We start from the raw sequence: 19,789 nt of genomic DNA, 5'->3' as shown, positions 1-19,789 counted from the left end.
TAATTCTCCAAATTGCATTTATTTCACAGCAGTCTGAGGTCACAAATTCAAGAGCAATGAGAACTCTATGCAATTAGACAACTCGATCAGAATAGATCTGTCAAGATGACATTCCATCTAAAGAATCAATTGAGATGGAGAAATAATTTAGCTGCTGCTGTTGTTATTTAGATTTTTTATTATTATTTTACAATTTGTTGGAGTGAGGAAGCTGAGCATGGATGAGTGCTGGGCAGCTCCTGGCATCTGTTGCTTGATTAGATAGAAATGCATTCTTCTCTGTGTGTTGTTTGTGCTGTATTAATGGTCAAATAGGTGAAAAGTGTTTCCTGAATCAGTAGATTGACAACCAGTGAGCTCAAAAAAGGGTGTCCAAGATTTTTTCCAGCTGAATGTGAGTCCATGTCTTCTCTCCCCTTCTCCCCTACACTTTAGGACCAATCTGTGTTTGGCAGCCCATGGCAAAACTTTCAAGACTCACCAGGCATCATTGATCCAGTTACCTAGGATTATATATTGACATTCAGGGGTTATAAGATAATATGTTTTCTTGAAGCCATATGGCTGATTTCTGATTTCAGGTAGAGGATACCATCTATCAAAGACAAATCTTTGAACTGCAATTTAACGCCAATTTCGTCAACCATTACCAGTGAAAACTACACACACGTGCACATGCAAACACTCACTTTTTCCCCTTAAATGACAGAGAGAGGAGGTAGAATAGCAGTGAGTGGAAAGGTTAGCGAGGAGCATTCCCAAATGTGTTTTCTGCTTTGTTGTTCTAGAGTTCCAGTATTTTAACTTTGGCTGGGAGAGTGATGATGGACTGATCCCTTCTTTCTCTCTTATTTTTCTATTTATTTATTTATTTTTATAGAGATGAGTTCGCACTATGTTGCCCAGGCTGGTTTTGAACTCCTGAGCTCAAGCCATCCTCCCGCCTCAGCCTCCCAAAGTGCTAGGATCATAGGCATGTAGCACCACACCTGGCCTTTTATTCCTCTTTATAATGAATAATCATGATTTCTTTTAGGGAGAATTTTCATTTGTGCCAGGCACTGTGCCTGGTGCCAGAAACCCCTAAAGTTCTTGGAGCTGGAAGATGTAGTAGATCTCATTCAACTGGAGAGGACTGTGGCTTGAAGAAGCGAGGGACTTGCCCAAGGTCGCTCTGCTGTAGATTGCAAGTCTTATCTATGACCCAGGTCTGTTTCTTAGCCTGTTCCTCTCTTCACCACTGACATCGCCTTTTAAAAATGTCAGTTGATAGTGTAAACCAAAAAGTATCTGAGACAGGTCTCAATCAATTTAGAAGTTTATTTTGCCAGGGTTAAGGACATGCCCATGACACAGCCTCAGGAGGTCCTCACAACATGTGCCCAAGGTGGTCAGGCTACAGCTTGGTTTTATACATTTAGGGAGACATAAAACATCAATCAATACATTAAGGTATACATTGGTTCAGTCTGAAAATGCAGGACACCTGGAAGTAGGGACGTCTAGGTCATGGGGAGATTCAAAGATTTTCTGATTGACGGTTGACTGAGTTATTATCTAAAGAACAGGAATCAATACAAAGGAATGTCTGGGTTACAAGAAGAAGTTGTAGAGACGGAGGTTTTATCATGCAGATGAAGTCTTCAGGTAGCAGGCTGCAGAGACCAGGCTGTAAATGCTTCTTATCAGACTTAAAGTCTCTTCTGTCAGTCTTAAGGTCTCTGTTAATGCTGGTCAGCTGGACCTGAGTTCCAACAGGGAGACGGGTATAATGAGGCATGTCCAACTCCCAATTCCCATCATGGCCTGAACTATTCGTAGTTTTTCAGGTTAACTTTGGAATGGCCTTGAATGAGAGAAGGGTTCCATTCAGAAAGTTGGGGACCTTAGAATTTTATTTTTGGTTTACCACAGTAATGTCAGGCTTCTCAGGGAATTTGATATATAAGAGAGAAATAATAACTACTCAGTGTAGTTACAGATCTCAGCCTGGTCTAGTTTATGGCATAAATATTATAAAACAGCCTCCTGTCCTTGGTCACATATGGGAAACCTTTAGCCTGTGAGGGTGGAGGAAAAGCTTCCCTTCTGCCCTCTTTGTAGGTTTGCAGAAATGACTGATTATAGACAGATTAATAGGAAAAAAATGCCATAGCAAATTTATCAACAGGTTATGGACACAGAAGTCCCATAACACGAGACTCAAAGAAGGACCAGATAGTTGAGGCTTCAACGGAGGAGAGGTAAGTGGTGGATGTAGGCAAGTATGAGGGGTAGGAAATGGTTTTCAGGGGAAATGAATGAGCCCAAGAAACAATTGCTTGGAGGAGAGTTCCTCTGGGCTCTAGGGAAGTGGTGCAAAGGTGAGGGGCAGAATTTCACTGCAAACAAAGATTGTCTTATTATGCAGATAAAGTCTCCCAGGTAATTTCTTGGAGTCGCCTTCATGAGAATAGATGAAAAGTCTATCTGGGTGTGGTGACAACTTCTAGTCTGCTGGATTCTTTCCTGGTTATTTGATGAGATTCCTAGGGAGCAAGTCTTGAGACTACTGTTTTTCTTGTGGAAAGAAGTTTCCTTAGTCAGATAAGGAAATTCAAGAGACAGCCCCTCCCTGGGCCAGGGGTGAGGGTAGAAGAGGTCAGAAAGTCCTGACTATGAGGCTGCTTCTAAAGTCTTCTTGTTAAAGCATGCAGATACACGAGACTTCTGGGTTGCCATTTTCTGAGCCCCAGAAGCCCAATAAAATATCAGAATTTCCTTCTGAATTCTTGTTTTTCTTCTCCCCCATCCCTGCTCAGATCGTCCGCATAGTTTTCTGGCCTGTGTCCTTTGGTTGGGGCAATGTGCACTGGCAGGCCGCTCAGTAGCCAAGTCACAGAAATCACACCCCTGCACACCCGGCATGTGCCAGACACTATGCTGAGCATGTCACACTGGGTGTCTTACTCACAGAGGCCCTCAGGAAGTTTTTTATTTTTACTTCTTCCAAGCTAATTGCACTGTTAACTGTGCTCATTCCCAAGAGCCCTGACAACTTGAGCCCCATCCCCATCGGGATAACTTCTTGTGTGAATTTTGAGTCAGCACCCTACAGCCATTCAGCCTCAGTTTGCAATGAAGAAAGTTGGGGACTCTCAGATCTCTAAGGGAAGGTCAGGAAAGTGCCAACCAGCTATAATCCATGAATTCCTGGACCCCGAGCTTTGATTTATTGACTATTTCCTCTGATCTGGCCTCCCACTTGATGGTTTTTCATCAGAAATTAACATTTAGAAGTATCTTCATTTACAGAACCTTTACATAAATTTACCTTAGAGTGGAGTAAAAAGGAATTACGTAATGCCCATGACACAAACACGGGGGTGGGGGGAAGTTCATCATCCTGCATCCTGTTGGTGGTTCTTATTCCAAAAGGATTCAGTAGAGGATTTCCTTAAGTACCAAGATTCCCTTGTGAATTCCAAGTACAATTCAGTTTACATATATTTTTAAGGAACACATCTGTCATGTGTAAATCAAGATGCATTTGAATAATCTACTTGCCATGCCTGAAAACTGTCATTTCTTTTTTCTTTATGTCTCTTTGTCTTTTCTCTTTCACTACTACTGAGGATTCTACTGCTGTCACAGAGAAATAGAGAAAGGCAAGGTAAAAAGCTGAGGACGCACAATGCCCATCACTGAGAAGCACAGTGCCTGGGGAAAATGGAGTGGCCAGTGTGACATGTTAGTGGGAAATCTGTACCCCAAATTTGTTGATCTTATTTTGAGCCACAGCTAATTGTACATCACACCCTGGCTCCATGTCATGATCTGTGTATATTTTGCAGAGAAATAAAGGAAGCAAACCTTTTATTGACAGTCTGTTACATGATAAGTGCAACACTGGGCTATTTATCTAATCTTTAGAAGAACTTGGTGAGACAGTTATTTTCCCATTGCATGCTTTAGAAAACTGAGGACTCACTCGATTATTTATTTATTTTAAAAGGACACTGTGTTGTTCTTTGGTGATTTATTATGGTGAGATTCGAATTATTTAGCTGGTGTTTATTTAGCTTGCCCTGATGTGAGGCACTATGCTGCATGCTGGGCCTAAGATAAGGCGCAAACACTGGAGATAGACTTTATTTATTTATTTATTTATTTATTTATTTATTTAGAGACGGAGTCCTGCTGTGTCACCCAGGCTGGAGTGCAGTGGCATGATCTCGGCTCCCTGCAACCTCCGCCTCCCCGGTTCAAGCGATTATCCTGCCTCAGCTTCCCAAGTAGCTAAGGCTACAGACGTGCACCACCTTGCCCAGCTAATTTTTGTATTTTTAGTAGAGATGGGGTTTCACTATATGTTGGCCAGGCTGGTCTCGAACTCCTGCCTGCCTTGGGATCCCAAAGTGCTGAGATTACAGGCATGAGTCACTGCACCCGGCCCTGGAGATAGACTTTAAATAATCACAAACTGAAGTGAGATGGCAAGGTCGCTAGTGGGTTGAACGGAGAGCTACCTAGAACTGCCTGTTGCCAATCTGAGAGGAGGATTTGGACTAGTTAAAAATGCCAGAGCAGGCTTCTCTGATTGTAGACATGAAGGAGCTGGAGTTAGTTTGGTTAGGGAGGGTTTCATAGAGAAGGAACCGAATGTGCAAATGTCACAGGGCAGGAAGGAGAAAAGCAAGCCAATGGAGCTGGAGGTCAGAGCAGGTGGAGACAGTGCCAAGTCTGTAAGGCACATTTAGGAGCTTCATTTCTATTAAAAGAATAGAAGATATGAGTGAGGCTGGGCTGAGGGGAAAATGATGACCTGAAAAATGCTTTGTTTGTTTAAATATAATTTTGGCTGCAATGGGGAGAAATGCTTATGAGTGGGCCTGAGTGCACCTGGAGACCATTTGAGATGCAAGGCAAGAGTTGAGAGAGGATGGTGGCTTAGGCTACAGTGATGGGTGGAAATGGAGAAATGCACACAGATTTGAAAGACCCTTAATCATTGAGACTTGGTGATAGACTGCATATCAGAGGAAGAAGAGTCATATCAAGGATGACACCCCATTTTTTGACTGGCCTAATTGAATGGCTGGTGGGACATTCACTGAAATAGAAAGTACAGAAATAAGACGCTATTATGAGCCTGTAATAAGTTCATTATGAGCTTGCTGTGGACATGGCTACTTTGAATTGCTTTGCAGTTAAGAGCTGTTGAAAAGAATGCAAGGTATACAGGTCTGTATTGCTCAGAGACATAAAAATCAATGGGAGGAGATTTATTAGGGGAATTGGCTCACCTGATTATGGAATCTGAGAAGTCCTGTGACAGCCATCCACATATGGGGGACCCTGGAATGCCAGTAGTGTTGTTCGGTCCAAGTTCCAGGGCCTGAGAACCTGAGGTGGGAGTGGGGGTTGCTGGGCTAAGTCCTCGAGTCCACAGGCGAGAGAGCCTGGAGTTCTGCTGGCCAAGGGCGGGAGAAGTGTGTCCGAGCTCCAGGGAAGGAACCTATTTGCCTCGCCTCTTTTTTGTTCTGTCCAGGTCCCAGCCTATGGGATGGTGCCCACATACAGTGAGGGCGGATTTTCCCCACTGAATCCACGTAGACTCACATGCCAGTCTCCTCTGGAAACCCCCCACAGACACACCCCAAAATCATGCTTTACCAACTCTCCAGGTGTTCCTTAATCCAGTCAAACTGACACCTAAAGTTAATCATCACAGGTCCACCTTTTGTCAACTTGGCACCTCTATGCTTCCTTTAAACCAAACTTAACCTCCAAATGAAGACAATAACAAGAAAATAGTTCCACCTAACACGGTGAAACTATCTGCATACAACGGAAAATGTGCTAATCTCTTCCCTAGAAAAGAAGGTAAAGTCTTTGGATGATAATTGAAACGCTATGATGTAAAATTAACAACACGTAAATACTGATATAAAGTCAAAAAATCTTGTTATACATAATAAAGGGATAAGAGAGGAGCAAAACCAAAGATATTTGCTTAATGTAAGCATAACGTGCATAATATGTACACCAAAACATATCTTTAACAAGATAGGAAGAAAATACTCATGACAATTACTGTCCTTGTTTCTGTAACTAGTTACCTGGCCATAGCTAGTATTTGTGACTGCCTTCCACTACCCATTCTGTATAATTTTACCTGCAGCAAGCAGCTCAGCTGGTCATGGTTCATTACCTGGTGGGGTGACTGAACCTTTATTCCTGAGGAATCTGGGTCACTCGTAGTCCTCCCTGGATTGTGTTGAACCTTTATTCCCGAGGAATCTGGGTCACTCGTAGTCTTCCCTGGATTGTGTTGAACCTTTATTCCTGAGGAATCTAGGTCATTCGTAGTCCTCCCTGGATTGTGTTGAACCTTTATTCCCGAGGAATCTGGGTCACTCGTAGTCCTCCCTGGATTGTGTTGAACCTTTATTCCTGAGGAATCTGGGTCACTCGTAGTCCCCCCTGGATTGTGTTGAACCTTTATTCCTGAGGAATCTGGGTCACTCGTAGTCCTCCCTGGATTGTGTTGAACCTTTATTCCTGAGGAATCTGGGTCATTCGTAGTCCTCCCTGGATTGTGTTGAACCTTTATTCCTGAGGAGTCTGGGTCACTCGTAGTCCTCCCTGGATTGTGTTGAACCTTTATTCCTGAGGAGTCTGGGTCACTCGTAGTCCTCCCTGGATTGTGTTGTGGTTTCCCATTGACCTTGATTGTGGGGCATGGTAATATTAACAGACACCCTAAGGGATCTCCTGTATTCCAGGCATACTCTTCCTTTCATCCAATGGAGTAGTAATCCAGTTTCCCCTTCCTAGTCTGGATGAGTTACCCAGTCAGCACCGTAATATAGCCAGTTGACTCAGAAGCATGAGGCCTCCAAAGTGGCTGGGGGGCGGGGGCGTGGCGGGGCGGGCTAAACTTCCAGTTCAATGGAATCATTGTTGTGTCTCCTGATGGAAACATTCCTCTCTCTGGAACTAAGACCTCGAGGTTCAGCACATAAAATCATGGGAAAAGGAAGCAAAAGCTTTGCCAGTGGGTTACTAGGGGTACTGGTGAGTGGTGACGCTCCCACTCTGTGATTCCTGACTCCATGTGTCCTGACTACGGGAAAAACAGCATCATATATTGGATGCTGATTCAGAGCACACACAGCCTTCTGGAAAACCTTGCCCCAGTCCTGCAATGTTAGCTGGTCCTGTAACTGCAACTTCAAAAGGCCATTTTACTGTTCTGTCAAGCTTGTTGCTTCAGAACAGTGAGACGCAGGGTAAGACTAGTGGATCCCATGGACTTGGGCCCATTGCTGCACTTCTTTGGCTGTGAGGCGAGTTCCTTAGTAGATACACTGTGTGGAATACCATGAGAGTGGATAAGGCATTTTGTGAGTCCACAGATGGTAATATTGGCAGAAGCATTGCGTGGAGGGAAGGCAAACCTGTATCCAGAGGAAGTATCTATTCCAGAAAGGACAAAATGCTGTCTTTTCTATGATGGAAGCCTTCCAATGTAATCAACCTGCCACCACATAGCTGGCCGATTGCCCTGGGGAATGATGTCATATCAGGAGTTCAGTGTTGGTCTCTGCAACTGGCAGACTGAGCACTCTGTGGTGGTTGTAGCTAGCTTAGTCTTGGCAAGTAGAAGCCATGCTGCTGGACCCGTGCACAACCCTCATGCCTACCACCACAGCCACTTTGTTCCTGAGCCCACTGGGCAATGACAGGGGTGCCTGGGAAAAGAGATTGATTGGTATTCACAGAATGGGTCATCTTACCCTCCTGAATGTTAACATACTCCTCTGTGGAGGTCATCCTTGGGTGAGCATTTACATGAGAAACAAATATCTTCACATCCTTTGCCGACTCAGAGAGATCTATCCACATATCTATTCACTCAATGTTTTTGCCACCAATTTTCTAATCATGTTCCTTTCAAGTCCCTGACCATCCAGCCTATGAATCAGTACCTAATCACTTATCTGGCCATTTTTCCTCTAAGCAAAGTGCACAACCAGGTGCACTGCCCTAAATTCTGCTCCTCGAGATTTTCCTTTACCACTGTCATTAAAAGATGTTCCAGAAAGGGGCTGAGGTGCTGCAGCTGTCCACTTTTAGCTGTATCATACAGAACAATTTGTCCACAAAGCCCGTTGGCTGATCATGGGGACTCCCCATAAGGCCATAGGTGCAGGTGGTGGGAGAGAAGGCAGTGTGATAGGAGTAGACACCAAGGACATTTGGGCCATTTCTTCATGTAACTTATTTGTACCTCCAGGGCCTGCGCTGGTCCATTATTTGATGAGGAACTGCTGCTGTGCATGGCCTTCCTGGCTTGGTAGCTCAGATGACACCCAGTTCATGATGGGCAGCTCAAGTCACATGGCAATTGGTGGCCCATGGTCAAGCGTTCAGTTTCTGTTAAGGCCCAGTAGCTGACCAAGAGCTCTCTCAAAAGAGTACTTATCTATAGATGATGGCAGGGCCTTGCTCCAAAATCCTAAGAACTTCTGCTGCGATTCTTCTATAACGCCCTGCCAACAGCTCCAAACAGCATCCCTATCTGCCACTGACATCTTGGGTATCATTGGATCTGCTGGGTCATATGGCCCAAGAGGAAGAGCAGCTTGCACAGCAGCTGGGACTTGCTGTAGAGCCCTTCTGTTTTGGACCCCACTCAAAACTAGAGGTCTTTTGGGACACTCAACAAATGAGCCAGAGTAACACACCCAAGTGAGGAATGTGTTGCCTCCAAAATTCAAATAGGCCCACTAGGCATTGTATCTCTTTCTCGGTTGTAGGAGGAGCCAGATACACAACATATCCTTCATCTTAGAAGGAATATCTTGACATGCCCCACACCACTGGACCATCAGAAATTTCACCGAGGTAAAAGGCACTTGAATTTTAATTGGATTATCTCCCATGCTCTGATATGCAAATGCCTTACCAATAAGTCCACAGTAGTTGCTACTTCTTGGTCATGAGGTCTGATCAGCAAAAGGTTATCAATGGAACAGTCTGATATCTTATGGAAGGGAAAGACAATCAAGATTCCTGCAAGCTGGATTGTGACATAAAGCTGGTGAGCTGATTTATCTCTGATGTGAGACAGTGAGGGTGTGTATTGCTGGCCTTGCCAGCTGAAGGCAAAGTGCCTCAGGTGGGCCTTATGAACACAAATGGGGAAAAAGGTATTTACCAGTTTAATAGCTGCATCCCAGGTACCATTTTGTAAACTGCATTCAACTTGTCTTTGACAGTTGGTTGAGTGCCATCACTTGGTCCCCACCACCTTGGTATCCAATTGCTCCCATTGAATTTAAGTTTTCCAACTGCATAACAGCAGTTCCCATGGTAAGATCTGGTCTACATAGAAGAGCAATCACAGAGCTCTTCAGGGATGCTGGGGCTCCCCTCACAAATCCATTGTTCAAAGTATTGATGAAAGGTCTGTCTTCTGGACCCTCCTGGTGTGGCTGAGTAGGGTTTCAGTGACAAATCCACTATAGCTTTCCAATCTCCCTAGGCCTTTGAATCCCTTCCTCTGTGTTAGCCCAAGGGAGATCAGGCATCTCCAGCTCACTCACAGTGGGTCATGTTTTTTGATCCATGTTTCACCAACCAATCAAACAAACTCACTCCCTGAGCTGCAAAGTTAAATTGAGGACCTCTGCTCTGAGGGTCCATTTAAGTGAATTTGGCCTGATCCAACTTTATATTTCTTCCACCATTTTCCCACACTCTCAGTGTGCATTCCCACAAGTGTTCCCCGGACTTCTGCTTGTATAAATTGGAAAACTGAAGTAGCTCTTTTGGAACATGGCACACCTCCTCCTGAATCACACTTTGAACCTCACCTCTAGGCGCCTGCTGGGACTCAAGTCTAGTTACAGATTCAGAAGCAAAGAGGGGCAGCGGGGGTGGATTCTGAGGAGACTCAGCTTTGTCTTGCTTGGCAACTGCCTCATGGAGGCTTTTACCATTTTTTTAGGCATTGCAGGGTTAACTCCTTCAGACAGAGGTGGGAAACCCTATACTATTGTGGGTGGGAACCATTTCTGCTGGCAAGCAACACTCATCAGAATTTCAGAGCTCAGTGTCCCCAGCCTCATCGGAGCCCTCCCACACATCCCCATCTCAACTTACAGATCCCATTCTGTCTCAACCGATGCCCTCACTTTAACCATAGACACCTACGGAGCTGAGAGTTCAGCTTTTGCTGTGATTCAGTCAGTCATGTGATAAGCGCTGTTGTCTGATTTTCAGCAATCCCAGACCTGTGGCTACAGGGGAGGAGATTCAGACTCAGGGCACACTTAGAAGCTCTTCGGCTATTTATGTAGAGCTGGAGCAGGAAATGGAATACATGAACTCATTCTTTTCTTTCATCCCTTTGTCCACTGACATTAGGAGCAACCAACCAAAGTCATTATATTCCTTGGTTTTGCACAAATGTTAAAGGTATCATATATAGAAGTCACCAAGTTTCTTGTCTCTTTTAAGTGGTGAGTTAAAAGTACCAAATGTACCTATTTTGTGTATCTCTAGGAACAGTTTGCACTAGAGAGTTCAGTGCTGTCTGTACTGTTAGAAGTAGAGTCCTTGGCATTTTTAGATCTAAGTAGATTCGATAGCCAATTCTAGAAACCCCAAATCAATTATGAAAACCTCTAGAACCACTGTTGATACTAAAAGCTGCACTAGTCAGTGTTCTTCAGAGAGACAGAACCAACAAGCTATTTGTAGATATATAGATATACGTGAGGGGATTTATTAGGGGGATTGACTCACCTGATTATTGAGGCTGAGAAGTCCCGTGACAGCTATCTACGTGCTGGGGACTCTGGAATGCCTGTAGTGTTGCTCAGTCCAAGTTCCAGGACCTGAAAACCTGGGGTAGGAGTGGGGGTTGCTGGTGTAAGTCCTAGAGTCCAAAGGCCAGCGAGGCTGGGGTTCTGCTGACCAAGGCAGGATAAGAGTATCGGAGCTCCAGGAAAGAAACCAATTTGCCTTCCCTGTTTTGTTCTTTCTGGCTCCCCAGCCTATGAGATGGTGGCGAAGCACACTGAGGGTGGATCTTCTCCACTTGGTCCACTCAGACTCACATGCCAGTCTCCTCTGGAAACTCCCTCACAGACACATCCCAATATAATGCTTACCAGTTCTGTAGGTACTCCTTAATCCGGTAGGTGGATACCTAAAATTAACCATCACAAGGTCTGCTGCTCAGAAGAGCTGTGGGCTCTTAAGTGGTGTGGGCCCCTGAAGTCATGGGTATGGATTAGCTCCATGGAGGATAAAGAAGAAATTAAGAAGAGAGTGCCTTGGACAGAGTCTTGGAGATCTCTAATACTTAGTGGCTTTAGCTTGGATGAATGAAACATAAGAATCAGCCAGAAAGTTAGCAGGAGAACAAGGCTGTTTTTAAATACAAGAAGCTCAAGAAATACTATTTCAAGAAGGAGGAAATAGTCCAAAGAACCAAGTGCTTGCTGGTAGTCAAGTATAATGACTGATAAAAGACCTAGTGTAACAAGATGATCGATGACATTAATGAAAAGTATTTCAGGCAAGGATGAGACCAGACTTAAATGAGTAGACTGAAAGGGAGGTAAAAAAGTAGAGACGGCAAACATTATAATTCTTACAAGAAATCTGGTTATTTAGAGAAGAAAAGACCAGAAGCATGATGGAAGGAACAAGAGTAGTGGAGTAAATTGTGATGTGGGGTGTGTGTGTGTGTGTGTGTGTGTGTGTGTGTGTGATGTAAAGCTGCATCTTTAGCTTCTAGAAGTTTTCAATGTAATGTAGGCAACCAGACCAAGAAACAAGCATGCAGCACTTTGATAAGAGTGTGTAAAGACAGCCTATAACTCCGCCTTGGCTATTGGAAGCCAGGAATCAAGAGTTACAGCCCACCATCTTTGGAAACTGTGGTTTACTGTGAAATTCTTTCTATATTTTGACTGAAGCTTCAACACAATGGGAGCTATTACCATATTGCAAAGCAAGGTGCCAGACCACTGGCAATACTTGCAAAAGAGTTGACTAAAATGGATTTTACGATGTTGCTATCTGCTCACCTTTAGCCTTCATAAGAGGCTGGCAAAGAGAGAGTTTGATATTAGAAAGACATTAGTGGCTTCTTTCTCAGAGAGATCCTGATGATCTCTGAATTGCACCCCTCCCAGGGAAGGTGTTGTGGAGCGGACTTTTTCCTCACCTCCAGACTAGATGGAGAAACTAACTACAAGGAGGCCACACACACAGCTTGATGATGCCAGGGAACCAAACAAAAGTATGGGTGCTGGGCTAGCTGAGTGCCCAGCAGCAGCAAATAGGGCTGCACGGGCAGGGTTGGAGGGTAACTGCACTTCTCACAGCCATGGTCAAGCGTCTGTATTTCCCGAGGATGATGGCTTAGCCATGCTGGAAAGGTTACGCCTGGAGGTTTTTTTGTTTTGTTTTGAGACGGAGTCTTGCTCTATCCCCCAGGCTGGAGTGCAGTGGCATGATCTCGGCTCACTGCAACCTTAGGCCTCGAGTTTTTATAGCTCCTGTCCAAGTGAACAGCCAAATGGTTCAGTTCTGTGACAACAAACGGTCTAAAGGCATCCACTGTAGTTAGTCAAGATGATTGATGATTTCAAAAAGAGGGGATTAATGGGGGTAGAAGGCTGATGGCAGAGGGGTGAAATGTGAGTGAGAAGGAAGGAATTATAAACAGTGAATGGGGACAACCTTTATGTAACAGAAGTTGTGAAAAGGAGAGTGGTACATGAAATTAGCTATAGGAAGGGCCTTTGTTTTGTTTTGCTTTTCAAGAATGCCAAAACCTGAGTGTAATCCAGATAAAACTGGGCTTTCTTGCTTTTAGCTTCTTGCTCTGTGTTATGTTCCACTCAATAAATAACAGTATTGCAACAACAGTCACACATATTATTGGAAAGAATACTTTACTTTTGAAAGCCAGAAAGGGCCTCTCTACAACGCACATCGATGTATGTTAGAATTATTTTTTCTTTGTACTTCTCTCCATATTTTACATGCCCTTCTTCCATCCCCCACTCCAAATAGCTCTCCTTTTCTTCTCAACCACCCCACACTCTCTTGTAAACCAAGTTAAAATGAGTTCTTGATTATTCTGTCTCCTGGATATACCTTTAGGATCTATTCTACTCTTCTAGGGGAGAATTCTGCCTTTTCCACTGTAAATTTAGTTATTTCCAGCCTCTCCAGCTCTCCAGGCACATTGCTACTCAACACAGTCATAGACCTTTCTAGGTGATGACATTGGGACAAAAGCTCTTGTCTTTTAAAAGCGATGGAGGAGAAGGCCTTAAATATTCATTCTTTAATATTGTAGCTTTCCATCGACTTAGTATTCTTAAACACTGTTGGAAAAGAGCCAGAGGAAGTGGAGCTGGAAATCCATGGAGTGGGTCCTTGAGGAGAAGCAAGGGTGGGAGCAGAGCCCAGGTATAGGGGAACCCTCAGACAGAAGGGCACACCATTCATGGCAGCAGGGGTGGGGGCGGGAGAGGATGGGCGGGATGAAGAGAGGATGTTTGCAGGGAACATGGAAATTGAAAAGTCTGGACATTAAGAGAATTTCTTCATGCAGCTATTTTACCCAGCTAATATAAGGTGAAGACAGTATTTGAATGAAATTAGAGGTGACAAGATATTACCCCAAAGATATATTCATTCATTCATTTGGTCTAACTCAGCAAGCTTTCACTGAGCACTTGCTGTGTGCCAGGCCATGTTCTAGGCACTGGAGGCCCAAGAGAGAACAAGAGAGAGAAAAGCCTTGCTCTCATGGAGTTGATATTCTAGTTTATATTCTGGTTTATATAAACTGCAATACACCCTTATATATTCCAAATATATATTTATATATTCCAGTTCATATCTAGTGTGTTTATTTGCATATAAGCAAACTCAATTTTAAATATTCCAGTTCATATTCTGGTTTGTTTATTTGCACATAAGCAAACTCAATTTTAAATATTGGTAAGTATTTTAAGAAAAATAATATAGAGTCATGGGCAAGAAAGGTTGAAAAGGGAGGAAAAATGACTACTTTTGCTATGATGTCTCAAAAAATCTTCCTGAGCAGATGGATGAGCTCGGATCTGGTAGGAGAGGAACAGCAACAATTGTTGTGTGCCCAAGATGTAAAAATAATTATCAATGAAGTTGACACTTGAACCAAGATAGCCAGACGCTTTTGGGAAACTTACCTGAAACAATTTTTGTAATATAGACTTCCAAAAAAGTTACCAACAATCACCTGGAACTACCTTATCTAATTTTATAAAAGTTCTAAATTATATATGTTGATTTCTCTTAAGGTAAATAACTTTGGATGTGGCTTGTAAATTGCATGCTACTACCAAGTGGACACAAACAAGGTACGATGATGTCGGCATACCTCACAGTAGAGAGGGGAGATGTAAAGAGTGTTCGTGCTTTGTTGAGATCATCAAGCTCTCACTTTGGTTCTTGTATTTCTTATCATAGGGTCATTTTTCTTTCTTACTTTATTTTGTCATGCTCTTTTGTATGTATCTTTGCAACCTCCCTTAAATTCTTCTGTGTAAAAGTTGCATGTCTAAATAAAGGGCATACTCTAGAAACTCAATGATTTTTCTCTCCTGCTTCTTCACTTCTCCAGTCTCCAAATACTGGTGTGGATGTCTGCATCTATCTTGCTGAAGTAAAATTAAAGAACAATGGGTTTTTCATAGCTTGGCTCTTTTTTAACTCGACTCCCCCAGCAGCTGAGCAGTGATATTTGGAGGGTGAAGAAAGATATTGTCAGTGAAGATGGTTCTAGCACTATAGGACTTCTTTGAAGTGGAAGAGAAGATATTTTAGCCAACACTCAGATGCTTCCAAGAACACCCTTGACATCAGAATTCCCTGAAAATAGACATCTCAGGAGCATTAAAGATAAATTTAGGTTATAAAAGGAAGAAGGCATAGCAAGTAGAAAAAAATTACAAAAGCCCCACAAAGATAAAAAGTTGCCTTGTGAATGATGATGGAAGCCTCATCCAGAATCTCTTTCCTAAAACATGAAATTATTTTAGGTTTTGCAACGCTCGAATTAAAAATACTAATAGCCCATTTCTGCCTATTAAAATGGTGCATAGCTAACGGTGTCTACGCTTCTGTTACACACATAATAAATTAGACTTTGACGTATTTCTGCAATTTCTGTTCGCTTTTTCATTCAGGAAGCAAGCGTTTATTGACATCTCCTATATGCCAGCACTGTGTTAGAATGGCATGGGCAGTATTTATTCAGACAAACCTCATCCCTATCCTAATTGAAGTGTGACATCCTAATGAGTTCTTCTACAACGCTGCTACCTTTGTTAGATCCAGAACTAAAATGAACCATGGAGTTGGAAGACAAAAATACTGATGACAAAATCTATTAATTGTATTTCGGCCCTGGACACTGGTTGTAAGAGGGAGACATCTCTGGTAGGAAATATCAGGAAGTAAAACCTACTAGTTCTGCCCAGTTGGCCCTTCATTATCAATCACTTTGACCTTTCAGCGAGTATGTTTTTCTAATGAGATGAGAGATGCTTGTCAATATTCCAAGATCTTCGGCTACAACTCGACTGTGTGGGTGGGGCATTATTATCATCGTGGATGCAAATTTAAAAGTCTTTTCTAGGCAAGGTTCTCCACTCCATGAGGTCAGAAGCACCTGCTTGCTAAGCTCCAGAATGTTGTGCCCCATGGACAATTGAACAGAAAGCAAGTTCGTAGCACTTGCCCATGCTTGGTAGGAGGATGTAAGGGGTGTTTGAACATAAGAACAGCAGGAGCCACCATTATTCCGAATTCCTCCCTTGCCCATAATTAACTAGACTTACCTTAAGCAAATCGGCTTTCTTTGTCTGTCCTTGAGATCTCTTTAAAATATCACTTAAAGTTGCAGTCCTGAGGCAAACAGCTAGATGTTCTCTATACTCTGCCCAAAAGCCACCTTCTTTCATTCCTACAGTGTCATTCTCTCAGTGTACCTGGACATAAGTCCTAAAAAATCATCTGCCAAATGCCCTGTAAACTGTGGCACTGCTTTCAGATAAAGAAGTAAAATGCATGATTTCTAAGAGTTTAGGGCTGATTTGTCCTTTTCATCTACTCTGACATGATTTAATGTTCCAGAACTTGTAAAGGGAACAGATTTTTTTCTTTTTTTTTGTTGTAAAATTTGTGAATAATTTATCAAGTGACTGAAAGAGCAGTGACTTTAAATTATTAAAATGCATTTTGGTTTTGAAAGAAGACATTAGAGATGTTTGCTTTGGCCCATTCTTATGCCTTTACACAGCAGCAAGAGATTCCTACAAATTCAGGGAATGGTAAGGTGATTTTCAGTGATTTATGGGGTGACTGAGAAAGAGCCAAAAAAAAAAAAAAAAAGCCAAACAAACAAACGAACAATACAGACAACTTTCATTTATTTAAGACAGAGCCTTTTTCCGAAGCAAATAACCTTTTGTTACATCTCCAGAGAAATGACATTTCCTTTTCCTTTTCCTGCTTTGCAAGGACAGCAGATGGGTGGGGGGAGAAACTGAAACAAATGGAAAGTAAGGCAGGCACAGGCTCCTTCACGTTCCTTCTCCCTGTGCATCCCTCACCGAGCATGCTGAAGGCATGGCTGTGCTTCCTTCAATTTGTCACACATCAGAGACAGCGCACAGCCTCTGATCTCTAGAGAAAGTTATCCATTCCAGTCTGTCTGACCTAAATAATAAATTCTAGGCCATGCAGCCTGGAATGCTTCCTGTCTGTCCCAAAGAACCCTAGTCGGGCCCATGTGCCTTGTGGTATGGGGTGAGATGTGCCACCCAGATGTTGGTCATCTTAGTGACAGAAAGGGAACTGAACGTTAAACCAGGCTGTCTACATCCAGACACATCAGCTCCTACACCCTGCTTTTCCTTGTGCCTCCCCTCTTCTCTTTATTCACCCTTCACTCTTTGCCAGTCATTTCTCTTATGCACTCTCATCCAAAGGCTGCCTGCCCCTCCAAGCCTCTCCCAAATCCTACCGTAAATGGAAACAGGACATTCCATGCTGGTCTTAGAAGCAACAAAACCTAGGCAGTCATGAGACCAGCCCCTGGCCTGGCCTCAGCTTTCCAAATGCTAAGTATAAATCCCTGAGAGAAATTCTCTCTGGGATAGGAAATATATTTCACATGGCGCAGCTTAGGCAGAGTAAGATAGAAAGCTAAGCGTAGTAGAAGATCTGGCAGAGGTGCCGCAGTATGGACAGGGAGCCGTGAAGCTAGCGATCCCTTATGTTTGTGACACTTTCTTACACCATTTCTGATTATATCAATCCTACCTGTTTCTCTCCTATCTCAATCCCTTGCTCTCAAAAGGAAGCAAAAAATGATTGCTCTATAAAATGAAATTTTAGTACCCCTATTTCCTTGTTTAGATACTCCCAAATGGGTATCATCATCCTCATTCCTAAGTTCAGAAACGTGTCTATTGTACCGTTGGCCAGGCTGGAGTCACACTCAGGCTGTGCGATGTTCATTGCTGTTCACTGTACTCAGTCACGCCCTATCTTCGGGGTGAGTGCAGAATGGCTTGGAAAGCTGGGAATGCCTTCAGTCCATTTTATTTTTTGTTTCTCCTTTTCAGAACAAGGAGTTGGAAGATGAGATACAGTCATGTGCTGCTTGACGCCAGGACACATTCTGAGAAATGCTTTGTTAGGCTATGTGGTTGTGCGTGAACACCATAGAGTGTAGTTGTACAAACCTAGATGGTATAGCCTACTACACACCTAGGCTCCATGGTGGAGCCGACTGTTCCTAGGCTAGTGTTACTGTACTGAGTGCTGTAGGCAGTTGTAACACAGTGGTATTTGTGTATGTAAACATAGATGAGGTATAGTAAAAATACGGTGTTATAGTCCTATGAGACCACCATTGTATTTGCGGTCTGTCCGTAACTTAAATGTTGTTATATGGTACATGACTGTATGCAGGTAGTGTCTTAGAATGATAAAATGCTGTAAGTGAGCGGAGCCTTGGACCTAATTTAGTATAATCCACTCCTTTTAATGATGAGACTGGGGCTCTGAGATGCTCAGTGGCTTGAATCCAATGTGCTCTCTGTGGGGCTGGTGCTGTTTCCACTGTAGTGAGCCCTTGGCATTCTCCAAGCAGGGCACGACAGCGTTCTGGGACGTATATGTGAGAAGTCAAGAAGCACTCAAGATGAGAGCACAAAGGCAGGGATACTGGCTTTTAAAACAGTTGTGGCAGTTTTCATTTCCAAAGATGCTGCAGGGACACCTCATCTCATATGCTCTCTGGTCTTCTACCAGCTGGCCGCGAGTCCCTCAGCACAGGGAGGAGTCCAGACCCCCTTTTCCTGAACCTGGTATGGCCCTATGACTTCTCATAACCAATGGAATGTGGCAGAAGTGACTCTGCCTGACTCAGGCTGAGTCAGAAAAGGCCATGCAGCTTTGGCCCAGCTGGCTCGGGCAGGCCCTGGAGGAGTCACCTGCCTGAAAAGTCTGATTACCCAGAGACCACATGCTGGAGAGGCCCCCAGGTGAAGCTGGTCCTTCTCACTGTCCCTGCCAAAGTGTCAGAAAAGGAAAGAAGAAGCCATTATGGACACTGCAAGCCCTGTCATCCCCAGTCATTTGAGACTTCCCAGCTGAGGCCCCAGGCATCATAGAACAGGGGCAAGCCGCCCCTACCCAGGCCAAATTCCAGACCCACAGAGTCCATGCCCACAGTAGCATGTGTGTTGTTCAAGTTCCTAAGGTTCCTGAGGCTTGTTATTTAATGACTGATAATTAGACAGTAATAAATGTTTATAATAAAAAATAAAATAGAAATAATAAATGCTTACAAATAATAAAAAGTTTTATAGTAAGTAAATTTTGAAAGCCTTATTGATATGGGACTAGTTATGTAAATTATGCTAATCCATAGAATGGAATACTTTGTAGCCCTTATAGGAATGTGATAGCCCTACACTTATTACGGAAAGATGGTAAAGGCACATGGCAATGTGAAAAAAGTCAGCTGAAAAGTATGTGTACTCTAATTGTGTTTGTATAATGAAGGCAAAGGAAATTGTGTGTTTGTGTGTGTGTGTTTCTGTCTTGTGGGACTTGTATCTATACAAGATATTTCTGAAAGGATACAAGAGAAAGGATGAAGTGGTTAACTGGATGGGGGAATGCGGACTCAGGGAGGGGAACTGTTACATGCCAAGAGAAATTTATTTTTCTTGTTACTGCTTTCCCTACTGTTTGATTTTCTACCATGAGTTTGTTCTATTTTGAAATTAATGCTTCCAAGATGATGAATATTTTATATGCTACCTCCAAAGAGAAAAAAATTCGTTATTGCAGGTGACAGCTGAAATTGTATATTTTCAACTGTAGCACAAAGACAATAAAAATTATTTTTTAATATTGGAGAAAGCCCTTTTACCCCACATACCAACTTCATTTTCTGTATAGCTCAGTCCTAGGTGTCATTCACAAAATATTAATAATATAAACTATGATGTCGTGTAAACTAGGTGATATTATTGGGGAATGAATTGTGTTTTCTTTCTGTGTCTCTTGACCTCCAACTAAAGTAGTATAAACAGCATGTTTATCCACGGGCAGAAATTAACTCAGTCACCCAAAGAGAATGATGATTAGCAAGATGTGGTTTTAGATGATTGAACACGCTAGCTTTTTTCTAGTGAGGACCCAT

General features: G+C 43.1%; 1 protein-coding gene and 1 long non-coding RNA gene across 14 annotated transcripts in view; one reads left to right on the top strand and one right to left on the bottom strand.

Annotated features, from left to right (window-relative positions):
* Window positions 1–19,789, top strand: part of LOC105476165 (opioid binding protein/cell adhesion molecule like) — a 1,438,816-nt gene that overhangs the window by 939,795 nt on the left and 479,232 nt on the right. The gene's annotated exons all lie outside the window — the stretch shown is intronic.
* On the bottom strand, window positions 1,235–10,896 carry LOC139357670 (uncharacterized). The gene is made up of 3 exons (XR_011611289.1): window positions 10,798–10,896; window positions 5,286–5,385; window positions 1,235–1,744 (listed from the first exon to the last, which is right to left on the bottom strand). It is a non-coding gene; the product is annotated as an uncharacterized lncRNA (long non-coding RNA).

Source organism: Macaca nemestrina, chromosome 12, assembly GCF_043159975.1.
Source record: "Macaca nemestrina isolate mMacNem1 chromosome 12, mMacNem.hap1, whole genome shotgun sequence".
Classification (NCBI taxonomy): Eukaryota; Metazoa; Chordata; class Mammalia; order Primates; family Cercopithecidae; genus Macaca; species Macaca nemestrina.
The sequence above is the reverse complement of the archived record's forward strand: the minus strand, read 5'-3'. Positions and strand labels throughout refer to the sequence as shown.